General features: G+C 29.5%; 2 long non-coding RNA genes across 2 annotated transcripts; one reads left to right on the top strand and one right to left on the bottom strand.

The window, feature by feature from the left end:
• Nucleotides 1-198: 198 nt before the first annotated feature.
• LOC126265028 (uncharacterized) lies at nt 199-15,480 on the bottom strand. The gene is made up of 2 exons (XR_007547583.1): nt 15,389-15,480; nt 199-1,297 (listed from the first exon to the last, which is right to left on the bottom strand). It is a non-coding gene; the product is annotated as an uncharacterized LOC126265028 (long non-coding RNA).
• Nucleotides 15,481-20,289: 4,809 nt separating this feature from the next.
• On the top strand, nt 20,290-20,983 carry LOC126265029 (uncharacterized). The gene is made up of 2 exons (XR_007547584.1): nt 20,290-20,481; nt 20,780-20,983. It is a non-coding gene; the product is annotated as an uncharacterized LOC126265029 (long non-coding RNA).
• The last annotated feature ends 923 nt before the right edge of the window (nt 20,984-21,906 follow it).

Here is a 21,906-nt window from a genome sequence, read left to right as displayed (position 1 = left end):
AATCTTAATTATGACAGTATGAAGTACATCAAAATGATATAGTACGTCTCGCGGATATGGAAATATAAACACAAGTATCTAAGAAATAATTCCCAGATCATAACAAGAAAGGAAGGTTTGTACAGTTACATTGATTAAGGTTTTTCTAATAACATTAGTTCATTTTCCACGAAAACATGTTAATAATAAAACTAAAAATTATATTATCTACAAATACTTTATATAGTTTTATAAATCTTAAAATATTACATTAAAAACTTACATATGATCATAAAAACGTATCACAAGTATAAAATAAATTATATTTTTTGCTTATGTTCCTACAATTTTGTACTTTGATTTTACTTTTGGTTTCCGTCTACAATATTTGTGGATTAAACAGTACAATATTTTCATATTGTCTTTACCTATAATTTCCTTTGGCGAGTTGAATATAAATAATAGGATTGTTTATGACTACCCATAGAATACCACGGAATAAGTGGTAATGTCGAAGTTAGATATGTTGATTTTTAATGATTATTTTGTGACTATTCTCTAAATATTGGAAAAGTCTTATGAAAATCAATACTATCTGTTTATCTGTTGATGGGTGAACTATATTTGATTGATTTAGTTTAGTCGTGCATCGAAAAGAACATTCTAATGAATTAAATTTTTGTCCCATACATAACGGAGGTTTAGAATTTTCTTGTTGTTTCCAAGACTGTGGTCATTGAATGTCGTAATCTTGTGGTTCTGTATATTGATTTTTATTATATGGGTCAGATTTACAAATAGAAGAAATTGCATATATGGCTCGAAATTCTGTATATTGAAATAATCGCGGCTGTACCGGTATACTTTGAAGTGGCATATATACATTTCGTTTCTCTCCTACATATTGCTGATATTCATGTGGTCCACTTACAGGAATGACAGTTGATTCTCGATATTCTGAATTATTTGTTTGAAGCAGGTTCTTTGGCATGCTTGTTTGTGACATATGACCATTATCTTGTTGCTCCATATTAATTGATGACCAGCGGGATCCTGATGTTCTTTCTGGTGGAGTATGATTATTGTTATTTTGATTTGCTTCTATAAGTTTTGAGGAGGTTACAAGTGTTGGAAATGAAGAGTATTCATCTATATTCTTAAGATCCTCACAGATTTGTGCAATTCTAGTCCTTGCTTCTTCGTTATCTTCATAAGTAAAAGTTGAAGCCTCAATGATCGAAATAAGGTCTTCCAGATCTGACATTGTTTTGGTGCGATGTCAATCTTATTGCTGATCCGCTTAGAAAGGAACTGTTGTCTGTAAACATTTAGTAACTTTATCAATATCTATAAATCAATATGTATAAAATTAAAATATGGGACACAAGATGAAAACACTAATTTGTTTTTGATGTAGAATTTGTTGCATAAATTATGATGCTTTAATACATAAATGTCTAAAAATATATAAAATATCGATGGAGACATTTCAAATATTCTAATATAATCAAATTATTTTGTTGGCTCAGAATTTTTTTTCGTAGATAAACATTGTGAATAAATTAAATCAACAATAAACCTTTAGTATCCATCTTCTAGCACTTTTATTATATAAATATTAAAATTTCAACCTATTCAAAATTTGCAAATTGGACACGATAGCTAGTAAAGGATAACAAAAAAGAGTCAACCTACATACTTTGCGACCGTTAAGAATATACAAATTATTTCATGAAATAACAAATCAAGTGATGTGTAAACAATTCTTCCAGTATCAATGCCTCGCATCATATTTGTTTTGGTAGCTGATGATGTTCTCGGGGCAGTCACTCCCATAAACCTATCACAGTGGCCTTTGAGAAGACGTCACATTAATAAACACTTGGAACATGATCGCAGCAACCATTGGAAACTGTCATTCACGATTATGCAAATACGTCTCAGACAAGGGTGCCATTATGTTTTCAAAGACGAGCCACTATGACAGTCTTGTTTAATTCACCTGCACAAAAAAACATTTACATTTCGTAGCTTTCGCTTTATTCAAATTACTAAATAGCTCTTAGTCTCAATGCTTAATATTAATATTGAAAGTTTCAAAAGGTAATCTTTTATAGTATAATTTCATTTTTTCAGATTTTCTTGACGTTTGTTGAATTAACGTAGTCATTTCAGTAAAATTTATCTAACATGTGAATGTGTGCATAATCGTACTAATATAAGTGACCTCGATGGAGTTTGTGTAATAACTCAACCAGGATATTAAATTGCAGTTATTCCAGTTCATTGAGAAGAACAAATTTCAATTCCGACTTGAAATATGCTAGTAGAGACAAATAGTCTGTCCTCAAATGTTTGCAGACAATGCTGCACTGAGTTAAATGGAAATTTTAATCTAAATATCGTTTTCTTCTTTCAATTAAGTCAATAAATCCATTAATTCCAAGGCACATAAAAATTAAAGGAATAGGTTTTTGCATGCTTCCTGAAAGTCATTCAGAAGGTCAAAAAACCGAAACAAAACTGAAAATGAGGAAATTTGTGGTGATTCAAATGCTATAATTGAAAGTGTCGAATTAATGGCTACAAAAGTAGAAATTAAAAAATACGTAATTTACATCCCATTGGGCGCGTCCGGTCCTTTCATCGACTTTATTATATTAAGCTTTATTAAAGCATGTGACACCATAATTAGATAAATTGGAGATACGGTATAAACACGCAGTAGGTGGTGCTCCCGGTATCCCGAGGAATTGTATCAGACATAATTTCACAGACGAACGAATTTACCTGCGTATTTCGTTGTGTGTAAATTAATCTTTTTGGAGTAATGATAAGTAGACTTTTTATTTCTAGTTTAATTTCTACGTTTAAGAAAAAGTGAAACTGTAAAAAAATATATTATTCGTTGGTTATAGTTACAGTTATTCCACGTCTAATAACAATTATGCTTGCATTTGTGAATAATGGCTGTCAAATTTTACCGATTCAACTCCGCAAACACAATTGTTAAACGGCACCCGAGAGATTACAGCGGGACCACACGTTAAGCAAATGCACGTGTTAAATTTTTCTTTCGCTTACATTATAAAAATGGCGTAACAATGATAACGTGACTGCCATAAATCGGGCATATATGGTCTCTCGAAAGAGAGTCTCTCAGCCTCTGCTGTTTGCTAAACCGCACGTGAGTATAATTAAGTCCGAACCTGGCTTTATGGTTATCACGACTTCGCTAACACGATGATTTACTCAGCTTTGATAAACTCTGGATATAAACTATCTGCTTACGGTAATTACTGCGTGTTTTAGATCACGTCCAATTCATTACAAATAAGTTTTAGCGTGGCCCGATGACGATTATTAATAACGTTTACGTTGAATCTGCTTTATTATCATGGTTGGTTCAAGCAAAATGGACTTTCTGAACCGGATTACAGTATAAGGTTGAAAGTTTTGGATGATGCAACATTATTCTTCGAAAACGAAGTTGTTTGTACTATTTTTAAATACAAAATTTACAAGTGTAGACCTAAAACATTTTTTTGATTAATGAGAAAATATATAAGCTGTTTCTAAAACAAGTGATCGAGTAGGAGCAGCTAGAACACATGCAATAATGACGACAATCTAAATAAAATTTTATTCTAAAGTTTCCCTTCAGGAGATTTTAGAATATTTTTTAATTTCAAATTTTTTTCCATAAACTTTTGCCCAATCATATTTAAATTTGTTATGTATTATCCTAAAATACATTCTCGATTTATGTGAAAAATTTAATTTTAGTTACTATATTTTCGTCAGGAGAATATAACAATTTAAATAAATTTTGCTCATTCTTGGAACGTATTGTAACTGCCCCCAAATTTTAGACCACCTTGTTTTATCTACTTAATTAATCATAATCATTTTATTGGGCACACACACAGAAACAAGAAGATAACAATTGCTACAAACCAGATATTGACTGAAAAGTGCAAATTTACATATAAACAATCAGTTAGCCTTCTATATCTACAATGAGGATGTATGTTTAATTAGCTGCATTTTTCTCAATCCTCGGGTAATCCCTGTAGTAATTTATGTTCAGTAGATATCGATATAAATGGATGAACTGTTAGCTTGCACTAACATTCACTCCACTTAAACGATATCGGAGTTTCAGGTGGTGTAACGACCTATTAAGACAGAGCCTATGACAGTGGTGCCTATATCTGATAATGTGTTGTCGTAATTAACTTTAATTGTAATAAATGACGGGGAGAAGCGGGATTACATGCGTATAGCTCCTCTATTCGTGTTTAAACTGTTGTGATACGGTCGATAGTGTTAGTACTAGTTGCTTGAAGGTAAACAAATGGCATTTATCGGACTAAGATTTTCGATGTGCGGTTTTAATTAATATCTCCAGTTCATCTTAAAACAAAAATTTTTAATCCCGTCCATGATCCTAATAGAATAAAAAACACGCAAAGGACTCAGTTCAAAGCAGAAATGTTTTCAGTCATTGTTCAAATATTCAAAATTGTAAGTTTTTGTAAAAGCCAATATTAATCGCCGAACGTTAATATGCTTTTATGTCGAGCGTTCAATAAACACCGCTTACAGGAATTTCCATAGTCTGTACAATCTGTCATAATCAAAATTAATTTTGTCACAAAGTGAAGCAACTATTCATGTATGGCATAAAATGTTCTACATATCGTTACCCCACTCGAAACTCGTACGCGTTTTTCATTTCATCTTTGATATTTTGTTTGTATCATGTCGGTGACTCCTACGTCGAAAATGTTTCTCTTAAATTTCAGCCACGACACACCTTATATGTTGATTTTATTGATATTTGTATTATATCGAACATACTTAAGTAAATATTTATTGTGCATACCAATTACATCAACACTATCGGAACACAGCATATGGTTATATGTATTTTAAATTACAACGAATTAAATAGCGTTAAACATTTTCATGATTTGAAAATTCAATAAGAGGAGTATAGAGTCCATAAAAAGGTCGTATATACATGTAAATGTCCATCTAATGAATAAATCTGTTTCACTTTTGTACGTTGATTGTTTAATTTAGGCCCATAAAATATAAATTTGTTAGGTAAATAGCAGGTGGGCATTCAGTAATATTCTCATAATTCAATTATAGTTACGATAATAGAATTTTAATTGCTGTTTACGCTGTTAAAGCTCTATATGTGTCGTTTTATTCCAGTTATACTCAAATTATAGTCATATTAAAAATCCAGTTATTGTATTTTTCAAGTTTTATAGGGATCGTTCAAATAATATTCGACAGTAACCATTTTAAACGGACATAAAATTTGTGATATGCATTTTATTAAGTTTGAACCGTACTGCAATTGTCATAAAAAGCCCAGAGATACATAATGAAAATTTTATAGTACATAAACAAAAATATTTTTGATTAAAAAATTACAGTTGACAGAACTTTTATGTTTCATAGAAAATTGATTTAATTTGTTTCTTGAATATCTTGATCGATATAAACTTACTTGTGTAAATTTTAAATATTCAACATACATATATTTATGGAGTTGGTTAATTTATTTTCGACCAGGTGAACTGTATTGTTATTGCCACTTAATCTAGTAGTAGACAATGTTAAATTGTACTTGCTATAAATGATTGTTTGAATTAATTTAAATAATTTAATACTGCCGTGTCATGAACACCTTTATTGAGCCTACTCGTATGTGAATCAGACTAAAAAAATAACCATGAGGAAATAATAAATTTTATAATTTCGTTTGTACATATGAATTATTATTATTATTAATTAATTATAAGCTTTAAATGTTAAAAAACTCCTTTTTGAAAAGAATCGGTAAAAACTTTGGCACCCTAACAGTTAAATGCTTAATAAAATAAATTAAACTAAAGATTGCATTACATGGAAGTGAACCTAGACAGACTGGTAAATAAATATGCAAGTAGCTACCCCATTAGAGAGATAATGTAATTTTCGGAGACGCTGCAGAAGCCTTAAATTACTTTTAAAATTAGAACGGCGAAATTAACAGAAATGTTGATTAAGATCACTTCTAGACATGAGAATACCTGCTGAAGGATATCCACAAGCGTTCGCGATTCGTTACTGCATTAAAATTCGCCACATGGTGTAGATTTGGATGCCGGCATCCAGCCGAAAACGAATTAAGGATTTTATTAATGTGTTTTTGTCGGATGGTAAATTATAACTTCCCTTAGAAACTTGTTGAAATCTACACAATGTTTATGCATGTCGAATGGGAAGGCACGATGAGAAAATAAATGATTGAATGGCATGTTTGCGGCTAATTGTACTCGTATGTATAATGGACGGAATTAATCTGGACGGTTGGATTTCCTTTGAAAAATAAAATAATAAGTCATTACTCTAGCCACTTGAAATTAAGCATATAACAATATATTTAAATTTGTAAGAATAATAAAAAACGAAAGCATTAAAATTTAAATAATCTGATTATATTATGGTCATAATTATAGTAACTTATTAAAATATATTAAAAATATGAGGTATATTACTTGATTTAGTACTAACACCTTTTACTTTCAATGCTCTTTGAGAATTTAAATCATTGATCCTAGTGAAACTGTAAGAAAAATTATAATTCACAAAAAAAAATTGTATAATTGTATAATGTTAAAAAAACTGGATAATGTGTCAAAAACAATCCAATCTTATCATCAACTGAAAGCCAACCTGGAGTAAATGGAATTTGTTGAAATTGCTCAAGAACTGTGAAAAAATGGCTAGTGAATGTGTTCGTTCGACCCTAGATCTACAATTAAAGCCCTAGTTTCTTCAAAAAATATGTCCAATTTTGACTTGCTTAAGATCATTTTAATTGGACCAAAGAACAGTGGTGACAAGTAGTTTTTAGTGACGAATCTAAATTTTATTTACAAAAAAATAATGGTTCTACTTATATTAAACATCTTAGAAGTGGTTGACGGTGGTTTAATTATGCTATGGGGATACTTCAATTCTTCTGACGTAGGCCTCCTTAGACTGCTTTATGTACAAGGATATAAACAACAATTTTCTTCCATATATTGAAGAAGTGATGCTCTTAATAAATATGTTTCAATATGAAAACATAAATCCAAAATTGTGACAGATTGGTTAAAAGAACTAAACATCTATGTTAAACATCCTAATCTCCGGATATCATCAACCCTATAGAAAATATAAGAGATGACATTTATAACAAAATTCGATATAAATATTTTACAAATTTACATTATACAAGAAATATATAATTGATTTCATCATTTAAAATTCTTTTCAAAAATTGAAGTTGCTTTAATTGTGTCCTTCTCAATTTAGAAAAATATATGTAACATTTTATAGATTAAGATATATAAATACTAAAAGATAATATATAAAATAACCATAGAAAATTAATATTATTAACAGTTTACAGTTTAATATTTGATAATAAAAAAATGCTATAATAATGACCACTACTTCAACTTTTGTATCATTTTACGATAGTACATGTTTAATGAAAATATTGTCTTGTATCTAATTGGTTAGCACATAATATAAACATTAATACAAAAAATTTGAGCTTTTAAATGAAACCAGTTATCCAAAAAGCAACTTAATTATTATTATTATTTAATAATCAAACTTGTCTTGAATTTTGAGGAATTGAATCTGAGATAATTAAAAATTATCCAATTAACAATCAAATATCAACGCTCTACAATGTACTTTTTATTTAATTTATTTTGCCAATTACGAGTCGACGAAACGAGGCAACGGGCAGTATTTGTTGTTGAAACAGATTTATGAAGACGTGAAGACATTCCTTCATAATTTATTTTTAAACACAGATCTGATGGCCAAAGTCGCAGACACATAAATTACAAGCAAATATACAAGTCGTGTCCCGGCCAACCACTAATTCATAGGGTAATATGCAACATTATATGGTCGGTAATGTTCCGACTTAACTTTTTATTTTCTTTTTAATTTATTGCATCTGTATCGCAAATAATTTCGAGTCCGTTTAATGACTTAATGTTATGGTAAATACTACACATTAAATACTTTGTTAGTTCTATAAGGAAATCGTTATTTGATATAATTTATATTGAATATTGACGTGAAAGATTAATTTTAGTCTGGGAATTAGGTGAAATCGAGTACTAAACAATGAAGCTTTTACTACAGTAACAAAAACAAAATTATAGTAATTATAATAAAACGCCTAATGTTAAAAGTTTGCAATTATCACATTTCGTAGCACTGCAATAGTATGATAACTTCATCAAGCACAAAAAGTGGGTTGGCACAGTCCCGTTTTGCGTACTTTTTAACCATGGCATTGACTGAACTGAATATAAATTAAGCATAAACCCAACGTAATAATCATTCTTCATTTCTTCATTCTTCACCTCTAATTAAAACATCACTTGGAGAAACAACATTAACGACACAGAAAGTTTAACTGCTTTATAATTGTAGGAAAATACACTTATTATTATTGCTCTAAATGTTAGGAATTTAAGTTGAGTCTGCGTTGTTGACAGGAGTGGATAAATTACTGAAAAAATAACGGGTGATTAAACTTTAAATATGCCTACGGGAATTGTACTTTGTTGGTTTGGACAGCCGGATTTTTTCGTATAAAATATTATTCTGTTTTGTCACAATTATGCGGATATGTAATTATTTAAATTAGGGCCATTAACAACGCCGACATCATGTTCAAATTTTTGCGTTTGAATAAGTTGCCGCTCTCGGTCGGGACGACATAAAAATCCTAATTATTCTAAGAAATTTGTCAGGTACGTTTAAAAATAATAACGTAAGTCTTAAATTTGACCGGTAACTCATTAATAATAAGTTTGCTTTGCGTATCTGCATTCCGCAAGCAATAAATTTAATTAAGAGCAGCCGAAGTGCTCGTTGTAGTTATAAATTTAGCTGGTTCTACTATAAACGTGCAATTTACCTATCTAACGCAACAACAACCTCCCGTCATGGCCCATAATTTATCATCATTCATCAAAACGATTATTTCCTTATAATTATGTGTACCAGATTCGTAAACTTCTTCCTAAAATATCTCAAATGATTCTATTCTAACTATAATACTTATTATGACATAAAACAATAGGTCCCCTATTTGTAAAATAATGTCTATTTCAATGCATATACCACACAATAAATTCATGTTGAATATTCTGATGAAATTAGTGAACAACAATTTACCTTTATATAAAATATTTATTTATCTTTCATTTATTGATATATAGTAGTGAACAAAATTATAGCAACTTATTAAAATAAATTTAAATTAAGAGTTGTATTATTTATTTAATTTTAATTTAAATGACAATTCAGGAAGCTTGAAAGTATATGGACTCATCATATATTCAGTCTTGGAGCCATGGAGATGAAAATAAAAATATAAAAACAAAAAACAAATATTAAACAATGTGTTAATGTTAAAATAAATACCACAGATTCAATAATAAAAAATTATTAAAAATCCCAAAATTAGACTATATTTTTTTTTGGTTTTTAGAAATAATTGTATAAAAATAATTTACCTCCTACTAAACGTGAAAAATATGTGGGTCATAAATGGGCTAAGAAAAATAAGGTAGAGGGCATAAATAAATGTGTTACAATTTAGTTTTAAAACACTTTATTTAATATTTTCTAATTTTGTCCGATACTGTGTGTCCAGGTCAAATCAAAAAAATATATGTAACATTTTATAGAGAATAAAAAAAAGAACATAGTAGTTTTATAATACTGCATAGAACGATAATAGTAAATTAATAATATTTTGTCAGTTCACATTAAAGTTATTAGTTTTATGACTAAAATATTTGACATTTTAAATAGTTATTATTACTATAATAATGACCACCATTGTATTTGGACCGCTTTATTTTTCTAAATTTTACTGTACAGTACAGATAATTATGTGTTTTCTTTCGGTTTAATAGTGATAACATAAATTTTAGACAGTCGTCGAAACGAAACAGTATTCAAATGAGATGCCCGACACCCTTAACAGCCCTAATAAGCATGCCATTGGCTTGCATTTATTCATATAATTAGACGGTGTTGAATTGATTGACTTTTAAACAAAGACCCAGTGATAACTTCTTATCTGATCTAAGTAACACCTAAACGAAACGCATTTTTTATTCGATCGAGGTGTGGCTTGTTGGTTTCAGACAACTGCACCGCAGACATTAAAAGAATATAGATTGAACACAACAAAATCAATGCACTTAACGCGTTACTAAAACACTGTTTATTGTTAATAATAAAAATTCCCGTTAAAGGTAATTAAAAGTTAAGTAAAGTGCATCTAATTGACAGGCAAAAACTGGTACGAAATGAATGATTTGACACTTTTCTCGTGGTGTTTTGTTAGTTAAAACGCCATTGTGCCCCTTCTCCTATTTTAATGACGGTGCCGGGTCCATTAAGCCACTTACACTTGAAACACATGTAACATTTATGGAAACAGGGGTACTTAATAATATGAATTTCGTTATTGTGTGAACCACCTGCTTCATGCATTTCATATTTGGTTTGGCCACAGTCTGACACCGCCCGTCACGAGTGCCTATTAAGTATATCATTTAAATGAAACAAGTGTGACACAACTTTGCCATCTTTTATGTCACACATTATATAAAATGTGAAAACATCCGTTCTGCAACTGCAATTAACAAAATGTTAAACATATCCCTCTAATAGACTAAAAATTATATCCCCATTTTTTGTCTATTTGATAATATTAGTTTCAATTTTATTGACTCATTTAAGCCTCTATCAGTATATCAGAAGTAAAACCGTAACTTCAATCTCTGTGAAATTCCTTTGCTTACTTCGATTTTTATTAGAATACACATTATAATCAATCGTCTTTAGCAGATTATCTCATATTCTTTAAACCCTTATACGTAATTAATATTCTCATAATTAATTTGCAGATTCGCTTTAGCAAAATGGAACCTGTCTACTATTTTTGTTTCGCTGGTAAAGAACATTGAGGCAGTGGTGCAGTGCCTATGTGTGCTCCGTTTAGGCCCGTAATCTGGCATCACACATGATGGATGTGTGTGGACCGGTGACTTGGCGTTGTTAGCCAAGTCTTGCACCGCGATCATTCCACGCTCAATCTTATAGGGGGCATGTCCAGATGTCATCAGCACGGTCATCTAAGGCTGTTTACCCACTAATCGAACGGACCGATCGCAATAACAAATTTAATGGTCCTTCGACCATTCATGTACATTATTTACATAATATTGTAATGTCAATGGACTTCAACAATTAATTTCAAACATATATTTTTCGTCTGGCCTTGTTTCTAAAACATTTCACATTTTAATATTTACTGAAAATTAATATTTGTTAATAATTCTGAAGATAATGTAAGAATCGTTTGATTAATCAAAAAATGAGGTAAATGATGTACATGAATACATGTATAATAACTAGAGTAAATTATTAAAACATTAAAAATATGAGCTGTAATACTTGAATTGGATTCACCTAAAATATTTATTGTTTTATCAACTGGTCAAACTAATTTTATTCTTTAAAAAATTCCGTATTTTTTATTCTGGACGAAATGGCTGAAACAAAAAGGATATACAAAGTATTAATGTTAAATTAAATAATATAGATTATTAAAAAATCTTTTCAAAATTAAAGTTGCTATATTTATGTCCAGCTCAATTCAGATAAATACATGTAAGATAAAATAGAATAGTAAATTAATATTACTTTGACAGTTCACATTGAATAAAAGAATTATGACTAAAACATTGAACAATTGAATAAGTTGCTACTGTAGGTGATCATGAATGTTATTTCTTTGATAATAGTTTATTTTTTCTTTTCAATTACTTTTCAAATTTTTCAAAAGTCGATTTGGATGAATTAAATAAACTTAACCCAAAAATGTAACTATGTGTAAAAGGCATTTTTATATAATAATATACTCTAAGATAAATAATTTTTCATATAAATATTGTCAGTATAACTAACTTTTGCCATAAGGTTAACATGTGCCAAATTGTCTAGTACCATATGGCCTCTACCAACCATTTTTTTAAAGACAGGGGTAGTTTTATGATATCCCATTGGAAATATGTTTATGTGTTATGTTTTCTATTTAATGATATGTTACTGTGTGACTTTTTACTTTTATAATTAAAACAGATTTACTTCAAATATCTTCATTGCACTTATTGATAAGGAAATTACAGTTGTAACATTTTATACAGTTTTTATTCGAAAACGATATCTTGTTCCATTCGAAACTTTATCAGGAGAGGAAGTCAAAGTATGAATTCAATGTAATAAAATAAGATCCAAAAATTTCCAAAAATACTAAATTATTTTTGAAAATTCTGACTTTTCGTATATAAAATTAATAGAGTAGGCATTATTCAAATTTTACTATTCCCTTTGAACACGTGTGAAGTTGATGAAAATCGTTGTCAGATTTGTGATTACCGGCAATTTGTCTACTTCTTCACCTTCCGTTTCTGTTCTTCTTTTATAATCAGAAACAAAACGGAACGCTATTAATCACTCTCAAGTTTTCAGTGGTAAAATACATCGTGTGTCGTTGTGTGAACACTCCGAATAAATTAAAATAATATTTAAATACCGATTAATCACAATATGCATCGAAGACAACACACGGATTTATTTCAACGATAATAAATATGGCTGACAACGCCTGGAATTCTAAGAATTAAGATTCAAGTATTAATCAGTATTTGAACAAAACAAGTGCTACCAAAAATTATAAATTCGGTACTGATGATCCAACTTATTATGATACAATTATTGAGTTCCAATTCACAAATATACTTTCCACATTTACAGTTTAGGGCACAATAAGCGAAGAATAAGCTGCAAACAACACAAAGGATTTTGGATGAAATGCACGTTGAAAAGACATTATTATCCTCTTGGCAGTGGTCCTACAAACCGGATTATACTCGGCAGTCATATTCGACCGAATTAGTTCCGCCTTTGCAGGCAGTTGTGTAGCCAATTATCGAAAAAGCGGAATAATAATGATAAATATCGGTTGCAACAAACAATCGGTCCGCGGGCCCAATCCACGGGTATTTATACTAATAATATCAAATAACACCGTCGGAACAAAAAGGTGATTTATACCCGTCCTGAATTTGATTTGAACATAATTACCCCAGTGGGTGGTGTTGCTACTGAAAGATTGATTAATTACGCGCAATCATAAAAACTATTTTATTTTCTCTGAACAATCGGACGGTCTTACCTGTATTAAAAAAATGTTAGTAACTTTTTTATTCGGGTTAAGCTACGTATCTAAGTAAATTCTACAAAAAGAAGCTAGTATTACAAATACGGAAAGTCAAAAAATCCTGTTTCCTATTAATATGATTGTTTAAGATTCTTAACACAAGAACTAAAGTAAAGTTAATATCACGCACTTTATAAAAACTTGTGCGGTTCAATCACTCTATTATTCAAATGGTCATTTGCTTAGTTGGCCGTTTCTTTGGTAGATGGAATTGCTTGTGCTGTTCGAGGAAATAATTTCAAGCTCACGATCAATTATGTTTTGCGGCAGTTGCGTTTTTGGTTTTGTTTGTACAATTTTATTTTTATTTGTTTTGTAGCCTGCGATGGATAACATAATGAAGACGGACTGGTACTGGATTATCGTGGATGGTATAAAAAACGTGCATCTATTATAGTATGAAATTTAACTTGGTTTAAAAATGTTGGAGCAATTTTCTATTCAACAAGCTGTACCAAGTAAAGAAGTTAAAAATAATTATTTTTTTGAGCTTCAAGCTATTTCCTTAGTAATTATTCAATATACAAACTAAAATCAGAATAATAATAAAATATCCAGAAAAATGAAATACAATCATAACAAAACTTTTATTATTTATTAATAAACAAAAGTAATATTAACCATTAAATGTTATTAGTCTTCCCTATTTGACTAATTAAAACAATATTTTGAAAATAAAATATTAAAAGCTCCAAAAGATAAAAAATAATAAATAAATTGCAAGAGCTACTACAACGTTCTGTCATTCAAACGTCCAGCTTTTGCATGTTCACAATATGTATTTACATTTCACTTGAATTAGCTGACATTTGAAATCATAATATCATGTCTGTCGCAATTAAATGTTCAAAAAATATAACGGATTGCATGTCATTAAAAGTTGAGCTATTTTCGAATAATGAAATAGCAGGGGTTCTACAGTTAAATCTTGTAGATGTCAGATACTACCGCTCTTTTAGAAATAATTTAAGATTCTGTTATTCAATTTTACACGAAGTTGGTAATTTTAGATATTATAAAGCTCCGCCAAAATTTCTATTAAAACAGTGACCTTTAAAATATTAATTACTATTATTACTGTATAATTCAGTTGAAAATTAGTGAAACAAACATAATTGGAACGATATGTATCATTACATTTAATTCAGGAGATTTTGAAATCTCAACAAATTTTTCAAGAAAAAATAGGCCACTTTCACATTTGTTGTTGAGCTGTTCAGAATGAAACTTCTTGAACATGATTTTTTTTTTGGTGGTTTTTATACTTGTTGATTGAAATTTCAGATATTTCTGATATATTGAAAAAACTGAAATTCAGTCAAAATGTTCACCAGTTGAGCATGGTTTATTGGAAAAACTATATAAAAACTTTTACAAAATTTAATGCCAAAATAAAGGCAAATTCATTTGAAGGTGAAAAAAAAATTTATTACAAAAAATTTACAATATTATTGAAAACTTTTATAAGCTTTTTAAATTTTTTTATTAGTTTCCATAAAAGTTTTGACACAGCTATCAGTAGATAGCCCTTAACTTTAAAATATTACTGTTTTATGATAACCATAAAATTGTTAGTAAGAAGTAAAATTTGGACAGGATTTCATTTTCAGTTGTTTCGTTATAATGGACTAAATTGATTACCTATCTGAAATTTGGTTTAACGGGCAAATAAGCTAAAAACACAATAAATAAGTTTCAGGATGTTTCGTGCTCAACAACTAAATAACAAGTAAGGCCCTCTTACACTAAACAATGTGTATAAGAACTTAACAGAACATAAATAAACTTTTAAACAGTATGTATATTTTGCTATAATAAATTTATATTTGACCATTTAAAATTATAAATATAAAAATTTATCCTGATACTTAGTATGAATACATAACTGGAACAGTATTTTAACAAAATATGTACGTGACAGAAGCACATAAAGAAGTATTGAATATAAAAATTACAGAATACACACTATTATAATAAATAACATGCAAATCTTCGATATCTTAATATATAAGAATTACAAACCTATTAATAAGAACTTGTGGCACAGAATAAATAAGTTTTATACTATTTTGTTGGGACGGACGGGACTATCACAAGAACAAACTAACATTAATTTGCTAATTGTGTACGACAGGTGGCGTAAAAGTGGATTATCCTAGCTGGTGTATTACAATCCTTGGCCAAGAATTTGTGATCAACAAAAAGAAAATTTAAAAACATTCTTTACGGAAATTAGTTTATTTATCCAACAGGTCTTGAAAGTTAAAGTGGTTTAACCCTTAATTAAACTAGTGCATTCCCATTTGAAATAATTAATAAACTAATTTTTGTCAAAGCTTGTATGTATATTATGTTTTTATGCAGTTACAATAAAATTTAAGTTTTATTGTTTTGATTACTTTAGAAACTACATTTAAGTTACATATTTTCCTGACATCTAGATAATCAACTTCATAATTGTTGCTAACATTTTTTTTATCCATAAACGGAGAAAATTAATTTGTAATTAGTGATACATTACAAGTTAATTTTTTAGATATGACCTTCCGTCTTCTCATCAGTTCAGTGCACCTCTGAAGAGAACACCATGCTGTAGGGTAATATTGCAATATTTACTTATTTGTGTGTCTCGAACTGACTGCAGATGCATAAAACAGGATTGCTTGGGCAATTGTGCGGTGTAATTAAGGCACCGGGAGGTCGATTCGATAACATTGTTGATATTCTTCGTCGCATATTCGCTGATGACTTAAAAACGTCTCGCTAAATTACTTTAACGCCCTGCCTTTGTTATTTCTGCTGGGACTTCTAATGTTGTCATTTAATTTTCTCGGGCATTAGTCAACGTGTTTTGAGATTTCAGCGTAAATAATTATAACTCCTGTTTGTGGTAGGCATAAACGACTAACAATGAGTTTGGCTAAATTTATTGTAAGAGTGCATTCAATTATTGAAGCATTCCGCATACATTTTTGCAAATCTGTTTCTATTGATCACAACATATTTATTCTCCGTTGTCCCATAAAACGCTGCACCAAATCGCCAGAACTATATATTTAGTTTTATTAGACTCGTGTTCAAAAAATAATCCAAAGTCATTTTATTTTTCGATCTGATATAAAAAAATGTGTCTCATATTTTTAGCTGCTCCGCCCGATATCGGAATGAATTAAATTTAGTTTGTGGGTGTTCTACTCTACCTTCATAAAGAACGCAAAAGATAAACTGCACACATCTTACAGTGGAATTTTGCAAACGCTTCCGTCGATTCTACCGCCCCAAGGTCAACAACATATATGAATATGTAAATAAATAAGTCCATGACTAATAGTATAATACGTTAATATATTAAAAAAAGATTGTGCTTTTTCCAATTAATTATGAAGATGAATTTTGAATAGACATAAAAAGTTTAAAATAAAGAATTTGCCTTGCCCAGTGCGTACAATGCCGCTTTGCATTTTAGATTCATCAAGGATAAGATATGCACAAACGTTTTTTGTTATTTTGACTGTCTCGTCTCCAGAAGGATCGATCAAAAATGGGTAATTTTAATAAATTTTTTCAAAAAGTAGACCATACAAAATTAAAATGTTGAAAAGAGATGGCTGAGAGAGGAGAGGAGAGTTTAGGGCTAAATAAGTTTATAATACTATATAAAAGAACAATGGTAAATACATACTTTTTAAACTACTAAATTACTAAGATAATGACAGAATAGTTAAATTTATATTTGTCAGAATTATTTAAAAAATAATATATATTAATATTTATTAAAATTAAATGGCGAATTCATTATTTAAAAACTTTTTATATAATGCTTACCGAATTCAGGTCAAACTGAATTAATAACTAAAATTTTTTGAGTATTTTGAATACATTAAGAAATAATGATACCGGAAGTTTCAATAAATAATCTCAGTCTTTCATAAAATTACATTCAGTAAAACCGTTAGTCAATGTGAATTTTGACTTATAATTTTTATTCTCCGCCATACGAGAAATGACTGTTGTTAACAGCAACAGCAAACATGCCAAATGTTTACCCTAATTTGTTTTAATAAATTTGTTTTATACAACCAGACGTAGAAAGTAAATTTGCAGCATCGGCACCTTAATAAAAAACTGAGCTTTTATCATATTAGAAGTTTGTTATAAACAACAATAATTTTGTACTTACCTTTTGATTGCACTGAACTTAGTATTGCTTTTAATTTTCTTTTCTAGTATAAATCTTATTTACACTTTAAATTCAGCACTTAGCAACTATGTAAACTGATACAACAAATTCAAAAAATGTATTTATTGATTGATTAGTAACATTGAAACATATAAATAACCTTCCAAACAAGACAGCTAATTATAACTACCATTTTGAAAATACATGGAATGGTGAATTTTACAATATAGCCTAGAAAATTGTAAGGACAAAAATAGTCAAAATAACAATGTTTATTTGGCCTCTTTGTAATAGTGGTTATTAATATTGACAGTATTTGCACAAATTTTGAAGCTTTCAAATGTCTTTCTTGAGAAAGTAGTATTCTTTATATTTTTAAATCCACGTAGCATGCCACGACATTTTAAAGGTGTCTGTGTTTTTTTATTGCGAAATGAGATTTTATTACCTATTTTTTTCTGTCCGCTTACATTTTTTTGAACTAAGGGAGTGTCCAAAATTATAGAATTGTCATCTGAGATATCCGTCATAGGAGTGTCAATATCCATTTTATTATTCATTGCATCATCTTCCGAATCTACATCCATTTCATATGAAACAATATCTTCGATTGGGACGTCCTCAGGAATATCATTTCCTTCCATATTAATATCCGTTTGGGTTGTAACTGATTTGTAACTTCGAGGAAAGTTGACTTCAGTTTTATCATTGCTGTTTAATTTTTGCTCATCACTCTCAGTTAGCTCAACATTTTCATTTTGCACAACATTTTCAGTTTGCTCACCATTTTCAGCTGGCTCACCATTTTCAGTTTGTTCGCCATTTCCAGTTTGCTCACCATTTCCAGTTTGCTCACTATTTTTAATTTGCTCAACATTTCCAGCTTGCTCAACATTTCCAGCTTGCTCAACATTTCCAGTTAGCTCAACATTTCCAGTTAGCTCAACATTTCCAGTTTGCTCAACATTTCCAGTTTGCTCAACATTTCCAGTTTGCTCAACATTTCCAGTTTGTTCAACATTTTTAGTTCGCTCAGCACTTTCAGTTTGCTTGATAATTAACGCCTTTATTCTTTCTTCAATTTCAGGGCATCTCTCTAGTACTACTACGAGTTTCAGTTCCTTCATTTCGATGGTGACTGAATGTGATTCTCTCAACTTCTTATATACTTTGATGATTCAAATTCTTCAAAATATTGTCAGAGTATATCGTATAAACACTGTGAGGTTTTAGTGTACTCGAGGTTTCGAGGTGCACTACTAAACTACGTTTTCTCAAAAGCACAAACAATAGGATTGTTTCTATAGTAATAAAACAATCGCAACAATAAGATAACCTGATTTCGAAAGGACAAAAACAATGTCTCCGGTATCGTAGATTTTTCACTACTTTATTTATTACCAATACTTTTTGAGATTTAATTTAGGGATTTTTGAATTATTATAGTGCTATAGAGTGCAACATTTGAGATAAACTAACCTCAATTAACCAAATATATTTAGACAATTGTGTCTTCGTTTGTCACAAACGAAGTTTCTATATCATTTGAGAATACAGAAATATTCTAGAACCAGCAATTTGTTACGAACCATGAACTAAATCAATTGTTTGTTTGAATTTTTAGGGAAATGCTTAAAAAGTAGAAGTATAAAAATTGAAAAATAATTTTTCCCGTCAAAATTAAATGTTCTCTATCAGTTTTTGTTGATCTGTGTTGCCTTAATTTTATTGTTTAGAATTCAACTTGAGAAATTTATCACATACTTATTTTCAAAGTTTTCACCTACGATTGACACATACATATGCAATAATTCAAAATAATGCCTGAAAATTGAATTAATAAGCAATGTACAAAATAATTCATCTATTTATAGTAGTATTGATTAATATTTACTCTATTTGCACAAATGTTGAAGGTTGTATACTTATTTCTTGAAAAGGTACACATTTTTATGTTTATATGACTTGTAACTGCCTTTTGAAGAAGTTTATTTTAATTACCTATTTTTTCTCCTATATTAGTTTTTTTCAACTAATGGCATATCCATATTGTATGAATTTTGTGTTTCCAAAATTATTTGAGTATCATTTGTGGCACCTGTCAGAGCTGTGTGAATAGTTCATCATTTATTTCATCGTCCTCCAAATCCACATCTAATTTATATGGACGAACGTTTTATATTTGGTTGTCGGCACAATTCTTACAATTAATATTCCATGTGTTTCAATTTATCCATTTCGATAGATACTAAGTAATCTCGAATCTTCGTTTTCTTAACAATTTTGGTAAAACAAGCTTCAAAAAATAATCGTATCAGCAGATCAAGTTTTTTAATTTACTAATTGTTTTGAGATGCAATATATTATTTCAATTGCATAATTAATTTCTATAGTAACATGACAACCGCTATATTGGGTTAATTAGATTTCTAAAGCCTAAATTTATATTTTTGTATTTAATTAGTTTACCCTTGTTAATGATAAAATGCAAGAAAAATACTTAAAAAATTTAATCTTTAAAATTAAAAATTTCATATTTCTCTAAATAAAAATCAAGCTCCATATTATGGAGATGTATTTAACTATTCCAATAAAAATATTTATGAATATATTCTTCTTAAGAAAGTTTGAGCATATCAATATTTTAAACTAGCATTTACTAAAGTCAAATGACTATTAATCACTCAGTTAATCAGTTAATTAATCCGTCACAGGCATTCCTCTGACTTTGCAATAGATAAGTCTTACCTTGCAGGTGAACGATGCTCGTCGTTTTTGCAGTCAATGGAGCGTACGAACCAATTTGTCACAAACAGTTTACTTATAATCTGGAATTTTTTGTAATATCAGACGAATTCTGGATTTCGACAGAACGATTTTTCTAATAATATTTTCTATCAATAAATCATTGGATCAAACATATTTAATGCCATAAGTACGTGATTTATGAATCCTCCCACATTTTTAGTGTGACTCTGAAACCTTTCCAATGCAGAAGAAGTAGATATGTTACATGTTCATAACTTAATTAGAATTTGTGATATTTCCATTAATTAATATAACAGTTTATTGAAAGGCAATATGTAAAATCACTTATTGGTTGAATAACGATAAATGATATATATATATATATATATATATATATATATATATATATATAAAACTTATTATGGCTTATATATAAACTACATTTTTATTTTTTCGTGAGACTTTTCATGTTTTATTTGTTGCAGGGGCGAAAGCTCTTCAAGTACATTGTTAAAATTTTACGCTCTTGCAAACTTTCTCGTCTCATGAGGTTCGATTTGCAAATGAGGGAAATACAACGATTCAACGGCCACAGTTGATTGAAGCATGTTATTTTGTTTTCAACTTTGATTTGACCAAATTGTTCAAATGTAAAATCTCAGATAAAATATAAATGATTCACGCCGTCATTTTTATTCATGAATATATTTTTAGAACTTTTTAAATATACCTACCCATACTGAAAGTTATTCATTAATATTTTATGGTACCTAAAATAACCTAAAAAAGGAATGGAAAAAGAGAATTATAAGCAGTAAGTGGGGCCACTGAATTGAAAAACTCCTTTTTTTATTTTGATGTTTGAATATTTGAGTTTTAAGTTATTTTGGTTGTGCTTTTGTCTGTATTTATGTAACTCAACAGACCTAAAATTTAGACAATAAAAAATTCAAAAATATAAATTAATAAATCAAAATGACTTATTTTCTTGCTATATGGCACTTCGGCTGTTAAAATTATCACCAATTTGTCATTTCAATTAAATTTAGAAAAATCGATTTATCGTCAGCATAGGGTGACTTATCTATTTTGTATTGTATTAATTTTTATTTATCACAATGTTTAAAAGATGGTGTTAAATAATCATTTTTAAAGACTGTCAAAAGTAGATACGTTTAGCTCACCTTTTGGCCAAAAGGTTTCGTACTGCACGGACGATGAGATAAATTTAATATGAGCATCAAGTGAAGAAAATCCCAAATTGATCTCGATGCCAATGCATTTTTCATTTCCATTTGCGACACATACTCACACACACGGAAATCCGGGCAATGTATAATGCAGGGTTGCTACTATCAAAGCATTTTGAATGGCTGGAGACTGGTACATGTAAGTTGCTTGTGTGTGTTCACTCTCTAAAAATTTATGCTCCTTTATTTGTTTCTCCGCACTTAAATAGCACTAAATCGGTTTGAAGGGTTTGTTCATTGTTCTAAAACTGTTTTCGTATTGTGTGGGTTTATTCAGCGGTATTTATTGTTCCGGCAAATTTCAAAACTGTCGGCACATATATTTTAACTGCTGCCTGCCGCTACTATATTATCTTGGCTCG

The sequence above is a fragment of the Aethina tumida genome, chromosome 3 (assembly GCF_024364675.1).
Source record: "Aethina tumida isolate Nest 87 chromosome 3, icAetTumi1.1, whole genome shotgun sequence".
Taxonomy (NCBI): Eukaryota; Metazoa; Arthropoda; class Insecta; order Coleoptera; family Nitidulidae; genus Aethina; species Aethina tumida.
This window is presented reverse-complemented; position numbering and strand designations above follow the sequence as displayed.